The 12,769-nt window shown below is 42.8% G+C and overlaps 1 protein-coding gene across 3 annotated transcripts in view; it reads left to right on the top strand.

Moving 5' to 3' along the window:
- Positions 1-494: 494 nt before the first annotated feature.
- Positions 495-12,769, top strand: part of LNX1 (ligand of numb-protein X 1) — a 140,544-nt gene continuing 128,269 nt past the window's right edge. For 2 of the 3 annotated variants that reach the window (XM_029235262.1, XM_029235261.1), the window contains exon 1: positions 660-1,163. The gene's annotated coding sequence lies outside the window, so the exon portion shown is untranslated. Of the gene's footprint in view, positions 1,164-12,769 lie in introns of all 3 variants that reach the window. The other variant, XM_029235260.1, reaches the window with a different exon arrangement.

A 12,769-nucleotide genomic window follows, 5' to 3' on the forward strand; every position in this document is an offset into this window, starting at 1 on the left:
AACTAATACTATGTAAAAAATAAATAAGCAAAAAAGACATATTGTACAGCACAGGGAAGTATAGCCATTATTTTGTAATAACTTTAAATGGAATATAATCTATAAAAATATTGAATCACTACACCTGATTCAATATGCAGGTCGTACACCTGAAACTAATATAATATTGTAAATCAGCTATACTTCAATTTTTAAAAATAAAGTTTTGAAAATGAAAAAAAGTAAATAAACTTTCTTTTTAACTCTTTTGTAGGCAACTATTGGGGGGGTGGGAGGAGGGGACTGAGGAAGCAACCAGGCGTATAAATTCAGATCTGTCCACGGAGCTGGACAAGCGCTGTGCTCAGGAAAGAAAGTAAATTCCATAGGGCAAATTGCTCTGATTCATTTGTCCACGCAGAGACGCCACCTACCTGCTCGCAGGTATTCAGGTAAATGACAGGTGGGCGGGACCTACCTGACTGTTTCAATAGCTAAAGTCCCAGCAATGTTTTATCTGTCGAGGCTCCCGTGATGTCATGCATTTCCTGGTCTCCACCGACCAGTGCCTTCCTCCTTCCTCAAGGCACCTATATGACCGGTGGAGGCCGGTCCTGCTCAGGTGGCCCAAGGAGCTGCTGGATTAACCCACAAGGCGAGAGAGCTGCAGGGTTGTTGCTGCTTTGAGAGCCCCAGGCAGCACTCGAAAAGGTGAGCTGAAACCCTCCATTTTTCTCTCCGGGCATTTAGACCGCTGGCCCCTGACGGATCTGAAGGAAGAATTTGAATGAAAAATATAAACTGAATGGTTTAGCCCTGGGTGTTTGACCCAGCGGGAGAAGCCCTTTTTGAAAGGAAAAGAGATGCCGTTGACATTTTGGTGACACCGGAACTTTCTCTCAGTCCAGATATTTAATCCTTTTTGTTTCTCTTAATCATTAATCCTGCCTCTGCTTGTCTGGGAAGTTGAACTAATTATTATTTTTTTAAACTCTGAAGTGGAGTGGGGACTTTTTTTGAAACTTAACTCAAAGATGCAGACCTGTTCAGCCCGTGTTGGGAGGGGGCTGAATTCAGAGTTGCCTTATTTTGTCTTACCTTCTGCGTTCACCAGAGGCAATTTCCATCTAAACCTGTGAGATGACCTCAATTTTTTTTCTCCTGAAAGTCTGTTCTGCCAACAGGTAAGCTCTGTTGCCCTTACTCAGCAGCCCTGCACTCCAGTGTTCTTCCCTCTTTCTTCTCTAAAAAAGTCTACTCTTTTCTTTGTTCTTTGTTCTTTTTAAAACCACTTTGCAGTCTGGATTAGAATTGTTTACATTCAGACCCTGAGCGCCTGCCTGCTGACCTTTGGTTAAAGTAAAGATGATTTCCTCAGTGTTTACAAGAATATAAATTCAGGTCTGATTTGTAATTTTTTGGAACTCTTCCATTTTTTTCTCTCTTTCTTTCCTTAGCAAATATACCAAGGAGATTGTTCTGCCAGGACCTTTCTTTTTTAAGTAATTTTACCTCTAGGATCCATTTTTGCTTTCCTAATCCTGACCACACAGCCTGTTGCTACTTCTGTTCTTAACAGCCCAATAGCCACACTCTGCACTCAGTTCTGTTGTTAGGGGGAAAGAAGCCATCACCAAACCCAGTTCCCTGCTGGGAAGAGCTGGAAAAAGGGGGGAGAAAACTCAACCTGTGAGGGAGACACTTCATTCTGCATTCCTTCTTGGGCTACTTTTCTGAGATTTCAGTTAGCAAGGGAATAATATGTTAGGAATATTCATATTCCTATGACTACTTATATTCCTCCACGCAGAAATTCAAAGTGCATGGCAGTTCTCCAGAAGTATAGATTGAAACAAGCTGAGAACGCTGTTGTCTCAGACAGTTGCTTCTCCCCCGAGACTCAGCTCCGTGCTTGTTGCCAGTTTCTCTTACTCCTCAGAGGCTTATATAGCTCTTCAAGTGACCTTCGAGTCTGTCCTTTTCCCCTGAGCCTTGTGCTGGGGTGGTAACGGCTGCTTGTCCCTCACCAGTGTGCTCACTTGATTCCGAGTTTTGTCAGCAGGAGAGAGAAAAAGATCCCTTAGATCCTGAATCTTCCGGATAAAATTGTGTCTTTAAAGTCACAAACCTCTCGACAAGATTGCCTTTCCTCTGTTGGCCATGGTTTGTTAGTTCTTTGCATAGTAGTTCATGTATGGTTAAATCATATAGTGACATCACTATATGTCAGAGCCCCTGGCTATTAAAGGAAAAAAGCTAAGGACACTACACCCACAGATATAAATTTATTTATTTACTTATTTATTTTTGGCTGTGTTGGGTCTTCGTTGCTGTGTGCGGGCTTTCTCTAGTTGCGGCAAGCGGGGACTACTCTTCCTTGCAGTCTGTGGGCTTCTCTTTGCGGTTTCTTCTCTTGTTGCAGAGCATGGGCTCTAGGCGCACTGGCTTCAGTAGTTGTGGCACGTGGGCTCAGTAGTTGTGGCACACGGGCTTAGTTGCTCCGTGGCATGTGGGATCCTCCCAGGCCAGGGCTCGAACCCGTGTCCCCTGCATTGGCAGGCGGATTCCTAACCACTGCACCACCAGGGAAGTCCCTACACCCCCAGATATAAGAAAGGGAAAAAATTACAGAGACTGGAATTCGCAGTGATCCAGAATGCAGTTGGTGTCTTGGATAATGTATACATGAGTTTTGTCCAAAGGGATGAAAAGACCCACAGTGGTTCCCTTCCTGTAGTAACTCCATCCCTTGGTTAAGTGGCAAAAAGGCTTGATTGCAAAATGTATAGTCTCTTTCATTCACATCTTCCTTATATTACTTCTCTGAGCCTCAGTTTCTTCATCAGTAAAACAAGAGCTAATAATCCCTACAATATAAAGTGGTCCTGAGAAGTACATGAGGTAACATATAGAGAGCATCTATATACATCCTTCTTTAAGGTATTTATCTGGGTTGCTTGGAAGAGATATTCTGGCCTTACCGAGATAAAAGGTCTAATGTGATTGCAGTTGTTAGGGGCCCTGATAGTTCTTGTTATGGTTATTAATTGTAAGTAATTAACACCAATGTGCACAGTGCAGAGAAAGGAAACAGGCAGGAGGCAGGGAAATGCTTAAACTGTGTCATTAAACAGGCCAGGCAGACTGGTCTCCACTGACCTCCCAGGCAGGGTTTAGGAGCTGCTGTCCGCCGCTGTTACTCCTGCCTTCTCCCTCCTCAAGGCTCTCATCCCACAACAGTCCCACAAAATGTGGTCCTTCGCAGGCCTTTGGGGGAAAAGTCCTGCTGTCATTTGCTGTAATCTGACTTGGCAGGCAGCCCTCGCTGCCTTCAATTGTGCTATCTGCAGGGCAGATTGGTGCTTGGCCTCCTCCAGGCTTGCAGATAAACACCCTTGGCCACAGCCTGGTGAGCTGCAGGGCCAAGTCGCTGGGAGGAGGAGCCTGCCCTGGACTGAAGAAGGGGGATTTGTAGGTCTTTTGGATATGATAATTCCCTCAATGGACTATCGTGTGTTCTTTGATGACCTGCAGCCATTGCATGAGGGCAGGCATGTTCCCAGGGCCCTGGGACCTTCTCCAGGTGTCACCCCATCCTGAAAAGATAAGGCACCTATTCACCATTCAAGAGCAAGGTAACGGCTTAGTGGGTTGAGACCAAGGGTTCAAAACCTTGATCCGACTGCTAGCTTGCTTAGGGGAACCTGGAGGAGCACCTCAACCTCCCTTTCCAACAGTTTCCTTGTTTACCTTTTCCCCGCAAAAGGGATTCTAACACGGTGTGCTTCACACGCCCCTGGGCCCCGTAACAGAAGCTGGATGGGCTGCACACCTAGGTAGGTAGGTCAGGTTGACTGCAGGGGAGTGGGCAATGCCTCCCTAGGAAATATTAGTCTTATTTATTGAATTCTAGGTGGAATGGTGCTACTGCTTTAGAAGAGTGGCCCGGTCTCAGCCACCAGACTCCCTTGGTTCAAAACCCAGCTCCACCGCCTACTAGCCTTGTGACCTGGGATGGGTTATTTAACCTCACTTTACCTCAGCTGTAAAACAGGCTTATTGTGAAGTTTGAAATGAGTTGAAAGGTACAAAGTGCTTAGAATCGTCCCAGGCACAATGTCAGCTATTACTAGTATCATTTTCTTGAAAGGAAGGCACCATGGGTAAAATCAGTCAGATCTGGGTTAGAGAACCAGTCCCGCCATGTAATTACTAAACTAAAGAAGCAATTTAATATCTCTTTGTCTCAGTTTCATCATCTGGAAAACAGAATACTTACCAAACCCAGTGCTGTCACGAGGAATAACTGAAATGGTTTTATATAAAGTGCCTGGTATATAGTAAGCACTCAATAAATGTTAAATCATATATTATTATAGGAAACAATTATTATATTGGATACAGCTAGACTTCTAAGGTCATGCTACAGTTTGGATATGATAATGATGGAAACAATAGTAACTTGAGAACCAAAGATTCTCTGAGCAAAACAGACTTCCCAAAAGGCCCCCAAAGGCTTGAAAGGAGAACCTGATTAACAAAGATTATCTTGTTTATCTTGGACTTCCAGGAGAGGGGAACTGCCAGTTGAAATGCCTGAACCTTTGCAGAACTGTGGGCAGTAGGATTCTGCGATGTAAACAAACAGTGGGTTTTCCTGGAGCAGTGACTCCTGGCTTCCTGGCTTGCAGTGTCTCCTTTTTAGATTTGAATTCCTCACTTAAAGTGGAGAAATAGGGTCTGCTAGGATTCTGACTACTTAAAAGACCGTTTTCGTAAGATGCTACCAAGAGGGGACATATGAGAGATGCTCTAAAATGTGTCCTCCTCGTTGTCTCAGTATCCGTGGACTCCCTGGGGGTACATAACCATTCTTGATATTTCTGTGCTGGCAACACATAGACTCACTTTTATGTGGGTGGCAAATTTATTATCCTCTGACAGGGCCTCCAAAGTATCAGGGGCTTTTCAAAACCGTTTGGAAGGAAGACTACATCACTCTTTCTGGGTTAATAGGATTTAACCATCTATTATCTCCAAAGAATAAAGGTTTACATGAAAGCCATACAAATTGCAAAGCGCAAAGACTGCACTGAGCCGAAATCAAAACCAGAAAATGTTGGTTGTCCCCATCCATCTTTCCCTCTTATTTTGTTCGAAGGGACATGAGGACACCACGGTGACCTGTTGCTTAGTTACCCACAGATATATTTCAGATCAATATAAGGAAGAACTTTCTAAAAATTCGAGTTGTCCAAAAATCCAGTGGTTTGCCTTTTAGGGCACTGAGTTCCCTGTCACTGAAGGTGACTGTTTTTTGGTATATTTAGTACCTGGTACATGTTTGCTGAATGAATGAGTGCCAGAGTAGATCTGTGTTTCTTTAGCAGCATATACCATTCATCTGTAAAATAAAGACTATAATCACTGATCTCATAGGATCATTCTAAAGATTAAATGAGAAAATGCATGAAAAGTACCCAGCATAGTATCTTGCACTTAGTGAGCTGCTCATTAAATAGTAATAATCATTATGTTTTATTTTATATTATATTCTAAAAGGAGAGGGGAGAAGGGATTCCTGGGATTCAGGTAGAAGGTAGACAAGATGACCTCCAAATGTGAGATTTGCGGTTTCTGTGCTTATCGCTCTATTCCTGTTCTCTTCACCCCTGCCCTTCTGTGTCTGCCTTTCTAGAAGAACTTCTCCCCCCTGTTCCAGGGGGCCATGCTCCTTGACATGGTAGATTGAACCACTGTTAGGTCCTGTCCCATTTAACCAGAGACTTTTTTTTTTTTTTAGTATCACTAGTATGTGACTTGAAATGTGTGGACTTAAATTCCACCATTATTTTCCAGTGACGCTTAGTCGCTTCTTGTGTTTGATGCATTCGTCACAAGGACATAAAAGACTTCACCAACAGCAGAGTAGAAGCTCTCCAAGAATTTTCTTTAGTAGCCTCTTGGCGCAGAGCATGACAGCAGCACACATATGATGGTGAGGACTAAATATGTCCTTGCTATTTGTTGAGATGATTTACATAACTTGCTCATGACTCCTTCGGTCAGTCGCATGGCCTGTTTGAATAGTACGCTGAGCGCTTGGGCTTCTGCATACTCATGTTAATACATGAGTCATTTGGTGTTTTCAAACGCCTCATTAATTATTATCATTATGCTTGTATTATGTCTTCCACAGCACACATACAAACTCAGCTATTCTACCTGTAGTCTTTTTTCCCCTTTGGGGCCCTAGCAAATTTGGTTTAACAGTCATCACTGAAGACATCTGTGTTCTAACTTAGCAATGGATTAAAAGAAAATTATTAGGTTTTTATGCCAGGGCAGAACTGCTATCCCTAAGTATGTAGCTATCTAAGTGGCTGCCACTCAGCATATTGTCCCTAAACCCTAAACCGTGTAGACAAGCGTTGGAGAGGATCCTGCGGAATATGTACCCCATTCCTGGGGAATACCCCTGGAAATACAGAGACCCTGTATTCATTTCATATTGCTGCTGTAACGAATTAAACTTGGCATCTTAAAACAGCACAGATTTATTTTCTCACAGTTCTGGAGACCAGAAGTTTGAAATCAAGGTGTTGGCAGAGCCTTGCTTCCTCTGGAATCTCCAGGAAAGAATCCTTCTTTGCCTCTTCCAGCTTCTGGTGCCTCCAGGTGTTCCAGGCTTGTGGCTGCATCCCTTCAGTCTCTATCTCTGTCTTCACATCACCCTCTCCTCTGTATCTGTGTCTTTTCTTCTGTCTCCTAAAAAGATACTTGTCATTGGATTTAGGATAAATCAGATAATCCAGGATGATCTCATTTCAAGATCTTTAACTTAATTACATCATCAAAGACTTTTTCTAATAAAGTCACATTCACAAGTTCTGGGGGTTAGGATATGGGTATATCTTTTGGGGGGACATTCCTTCACATAGACCCCTCCCACTACTTATAGAGAAATTCCTTCTCCACTTAGAGGCTGAAATATTGTGCAGAATCCAGCAAGGAGAGTTAGAATTGGCAGCCTTCACCACTACCATTATTTATTCCTATGTTCAAAGTACAATAGTTAAGTGTTTTATATTCTAAAGACCTACTGAATTTTTTTAGTCAATAGTGTAATTTAGCTACAAAAGCAAATCAGTAAATGTCATTTTAGGTTGCTTTGATAGACAAGTAATATCCTGGTTGAGGAAGTGATTATTCCACTGAACCCTGAGCCCAAACCACAAGTTTTCACTTCCAGGAGCCATGTTTTCAAAGGGACCTTAACAAACTAGAGGGCATCCTGGGTGGACACTTGACCACTACCTGGACTACCCAGGAAGACAACTGGAAGAACCAGAGACAAAAAGACAAGAGAGAAACCACAATGCTGTCTTTAATTTGGGGGGCTGTCATGGTTAGAGGGAATGAATGTGATCTATGTCACACTGAAAGGCGTAACAAGAGCCAAAGGTCATACTAACAAGAGGGAAGCATTCAGTTGGCAAACTGATGAGCTCCCCATCACTGGAGGTGTTTCAAACAGAAGCTGATAGGTCCTCTGTCTGGGATGTTGTAAAGAGACTTCTTGCACTTGGTGAGAATCTAACATCATTACCCTACTCAAAATCCTGTGACCTCTAAATAATTTTAAAATCTCAAATACAGATCATCATGTGGGAACATCAGACATCAGCGAGTGGATTCCTCTTCCTTGATTGAGGAATTTGCTCAGGTTCTTCCTCCCACCTGGATTTCTTCCCACTTGCCCAAATCCCATTTATCTTTCATGATCCTCCCTGAGGACCATCTGTTCCATGAATTTTCCTTGATTCTTCTGGGCCAGACTACGCTGCTCTCTTGCTCCTTTCCCTCCATGCTTGCATCCCTGGCTTCTATTTTGGAGGACCATACTCATTGTGGATTCTCTTGCAGTGTTTTAACTTTTTTTTTTTTTTTCTATGTGTAAGCTCCATTTTCATAATAGACTTAAACTCATTGAGGATGAAGTTGAATTGCTATGGGAACTCCCACAGAAATGCAGACACATGTCAGGCAGGTAATAGATGATACGTGAACACCTGTAGAATTGAAACAGTAGAAAAATGTTGAGAATTCAAATACCTTCCTCCACCTTGTCCTTCCTTCCTTAAAGCTTGGTTATCCGTTTAAAAAAACCATAAGCGTTTCCCGAGTATGTGTTTCAGCCTTGAGTGGAAGAAGGCCAGCCTGCTTCTTTACCATGTTTCTCCTCTGACATCAGTACTGCCCAGGACCCTATGGCAACTAGCTGCATGAACAGAGCCCTTGGTCAATGCAAAATACTCTACTTTCATTTTTGTTATTGGCGGGGTGTCTGCTCCACTTCACCGTGTTGGTAGACCAGGAACTGGAAGGATATCTCTTCTGGGCCAGAGTTCTTACAAACAAACCCAAGTTTTAAAGGTGGTGCCATGACACCCCAGGGGAAAGACAGTAAAATCTGTCAAGAGAGGCAAAGCTCCTCAGGCTTGGGAAAGTCCATCACTAACTTCTAAAACTTGCATCTAATTGGCTTGCCACCCGGGACTCTTCTCACTTAACACTTCCCTTGTTTTTCCCACTTTCTGAACATCTATGTTCTCAGTTATTGACTCCAGATATATTACATTGTCTCCTTTTAGTTCAGTTCTTTCATTTCCTGACCATATTTCAACTTCTCTAAAGACCATTTATATGTATTTTTTCTGTCTTTTCTAGTGTTGGCAACACTATGCAGACCAGTGTCATTCACAGGCTGCGTTAATGAATTGCTTACTCTCTCTGAGAACACTGATTTAGAGATTAAGTAGGAGCAGAGCTCACCTTGACCTTTGCAGCAGCTCATACGCACCTGCCCTCCCTCTCTTCCCTCTGTCTGTCCTCTGCAATGCATATGGCGCCCCTGTCTTCCCAGCCTCCACTTCCAACCTAGGCTCTTGGTTCAAAGACAGTTTTTATCCCATGTGTGACTATTTTTATTCAGGTCACTAAAGCACAAATTTCTCCCTATTACATAGGTGTCTATAAGCTAAGGAATAGCCCACAGAGCATTTCTTCATCCTCTTATACACCTTAGTTCACAGTTGGTTTTTTTTTTTGTTTTTTTTTTTGCGGTACGCGGGCCTCTCACTGTTGTGGCCTCTCCCGTTGCGGAGCACAGGCTCTGGACGCGCAGGCTCAGCGGCCATGGCTCACGGGCCCAGCCGCTCGGCGGCATGTGGGATCTTCCCGGACCGGGGCACGAACCAGCGTCTCCTGCATCGGCAGGCGGACTCTCAACCACTGCGCCACCAGTTGGTATTTATAAAAAAACTGATGGCACTTTGATATCTCCCAGTCTCACATAATTTATCTATAATTTAAAATGTAACTGTAAATTTACTTTGTTTAATAGAGGAAGATAGAGTTTGCCCTAACTTTGGCAATTACTTTCCCCCAATAATCTAATTTAAGAGTTGAAGCCAGAGCTATGGCAGTGGTTAGACAGACATGCCTGCTAGATAATCATTTTAGAAAGAGAGACGAGGCCACTGGTGTGAAGAATTTATTGGCACTAGTCCACCCTATTCCTCTGTGGGTGTATTTCTGGTCTTCATGGTCCCAGATGGTGTTTCTGACTGTGACTGTGATCTCTGAACTGAGGTGTGGCTTTAGTGACCAGTTTCAAACCAACTCTGCAGCCTTTCTGCCCTGCGCAGCTTCATCCAGATTTTAAAGTATCATCAACAACAGGAAAACCTTAAGCTCAGTTTTGTTTGAATGGCTAATTCATCTTGGATTTAAAAAAAAAATTTTAATTGAAGGATAGTTGATTTACGATATCGTGTTGGTTTCAGGTGTACAGCACAGCGATTCAGTAATATATATATTCTTCTTCAGATTCTCTTCCCTTATAGGTTATTAGAAAATATTAAATATAGTTCCCTGTGCTATACAGTAGATCCTTGTTGATTATTTATTTTATATATAGCAGTGTGTATATGTTAATCCCAACCTCCTAGTTTATCCCTCCCCCCCAACCCCACAAGCATAGTTTCTTGAAGGGAAAGACTAAGGGATTCTAAGTCTTTACGTGTTTGAGACACACTGTAAAACATTAAGGTTGGTTGAAGGGATTCAAAGATTTGGAACATTAAATAAGTCAGCAAAAATTATGAAGCACACTGACTACAGTAGGGCAGAGTCTCATGCTGTTTGTATAGCCACAGAGTGTCCTTGCTCTAGAGGATGGTTTCTATCACTTGACTGGGCTCTCTTATGCAACTCACAGAACAAAGCTCTTTCAGGATCCAATAGTTTTGCGATCATTTTGGGGACCTGGCTGTAGCTTACACTTTCTTCCTCTCATTTGAAGCCAGTTCTTCCTCTTGCCTCGTGAGCCCTTCAGCAAATGGCTCACCTGGTGCCTCTATCAAGTATAACAATCAGAGCAGTCAATTTAGACCTTGGTTAAAATTTAGTGGCACACCTGTGACAAGGTTGTAATTCTCCACTTTTGCCGTTGCACCTGGCTGGGAACGAGGGCCGGTGCAAGGAAAAGATTGAGGCCCACAGGAGGTGTTGGAAGCTGATGTGGGTCCTAACCACAGCCTCAACACCCTACTCTCTCTACCTGAGTCTCTAAAAATAACAGTGACAGGGCCATGAGTAGGTGGGGCAAATGCGGCGTTCACCTTAGGGTGCAGATTTTAAGGGGGCACCAAAAAAAACTTAGTAATCCCTATAGATAATATTTTAATGTATTATTTTTAAAAACCAAAATTAATGCAAAAAAATCCATGGTGATCAGAATTTAAATAAAGACAAGGATTGGTAGCTCAAGTTATCTAAAGGTTATTTAAGATTATCACTTTGTCAAACATGGCAATTTCGGGCTTCCCTGGTGGCGCAGTGGTTGAGAGTCCGCCTGCCGATGCAGGGGACACGGGTTCGTGCCCCGGTCCGGGAAGATCCCACATGCCGCGGAGCGGCTGGGCCCGTGAGCCATGGCCGCTGAGCCTGCGCGTCCGGAGCCTGTGCTCCGCAACGGGAGAGGCCACGGCAGTGAGAGGACCGCGTAAAAAAAAAAAAAAACAAAAAACATGGCAATTTCCTCAACTGAAAATCAGACAGGGAAAGAGGTAGATTTTGAAAATAGTATTGATGGGTTTGCTTCCTTTAAAGACAGGAAAATGAAACTATGGAGAAAAAATTTTGGTTTTAGTATAAGTAAAATATTTAAACTTAACGTTGTACATTTAATATACATATTTTTCATGTTTCCCACATCTTTTCAACTGTCTTAATGATCTGGGGAAAAATTAACCATTAAAAAAATACACAAAAACATGTATATCAGTACTCACATTTCCTTTTGCCTTAGGCTGCAACACGGACCGCATAGTGCTGATAGGATAAGAGTATCTGTTATTTAGGAATGTCTTCAGTGGATTTTTTCTGACACTGTTTGTCATAGGCTAAGTAGGAATTTTCCAGAAGCAAGGCTTTCTGACAGATAAGGGGAGAGCTAATGGTCCAAGGTGCCTGACTAATAAGGCTCCTCACACGCTTTCCTTCTCAAAGAGCATCTGGAGCTTCAGGATTTCTAGTTCATCCCATCGCCCACCCCTCCGTCAGCTGCCCTTGGCCTGCCACTATTTTAATTTTTTCATTTATTAGTGAATTTCAGTGAAAGGTCATCAATGTTTATGCTCTGCATAGGAAAAATTATCTCGGATTTACCATTTCTTTCAATGATTTCCATTTCTTTTGTGTTACATATGTCAGGATATTTTAGGACGACAAGAGTTGTCAAAATAAAGGAATGCTTGCAGACAAATGGGAGAGCTCCAAATTCCCCAAATACCATCCGTTCTTCAGATCAGATTATACACTGAGAATTCTAATACTGGAACTGTTTAGCCATTAAGGACTTTATGCTGTTTATATCAATCTAACTAATGCCACTAAATATCTTTGCATATTCTAAACTGTTCCTAGCCCTTGCTTTTGCTTTTAAAAGTATTTACTTCTCTACTTTATTACCTTTCTTTTTTTTTTCCCTCTGTGGCCAAGAATTGCTAATAGATTCCTTCAGGCCTCAGGGCAGTGTCCTGTGCTCAGCCCCGACAGGACTGCAGCAACAGCCGGGGCGTGTATTGCCACCAAGAAAGCAGATGCAGTCTTTGGCTGTGGGAGCAGTTGGTTAATTCCCGCTTCATTCTGTCCTGGTTGCTATCCATACATTGTAGGGAGGACACTGTTAAGTTGGGAGCTTGCAGGAGAGTGTGGTCAGCCTTTTGGAGTCTGAAGGAAACCTGAAGGAATGTCAGATGCACCTAAGGCTACTGAACCTAGGGGAGGGCTTGGGGGCTGTCTTCATATAATTGAGGGATTTAAGGAATTAGACATATTCTAAATGGCACCCATGAGGGGGTGGGTGAGTTCCAGGGAGGCAAATTTTTGGTCAATATATGGACTTTCCCTCCCTAGGAGATTAGAGGTATCCAAAGGAAGAATGATCTATTTTATAAAGTAATAAAGGCTATTTCATCTAAGGACCATTTCTCAAGGCTCCCTTTCAACCCAAAAAGTTTCTGGCTACCATGATTCGTGTTTGTCAAGGGTAAAGTACCAATGCGAGACACACTGCCATTTGACTACAAGGATACATTCTTTTTAATATTATGAGGTCCCATTACTATTGTTTGAATAGCGCATGTGACTCATGCAACTTTTCAAGAGATGCTTTAGAGTCATGTCTTGACCTTTCAGTAGAAGGAAAATGTGAAATTGTCAG

The sequence above is a fragment of the Monodon monoceros genome, unplaced genomic scaffold, assembly GCF_005190385.1.
Source record: "Monodon monoceros isolate NGI ecotype Baffin Bay Population unplaced genomic scaffold, NGI_Narwhal_1 Super_Scaffold_20, whole genome shotgun sequence".
Lineage (NCBI taxonomy): Eukaryota > Metazoa > Chordata > Mammalia > Artiodactyla > Monodontidae > Monodon > Monodon monoceros.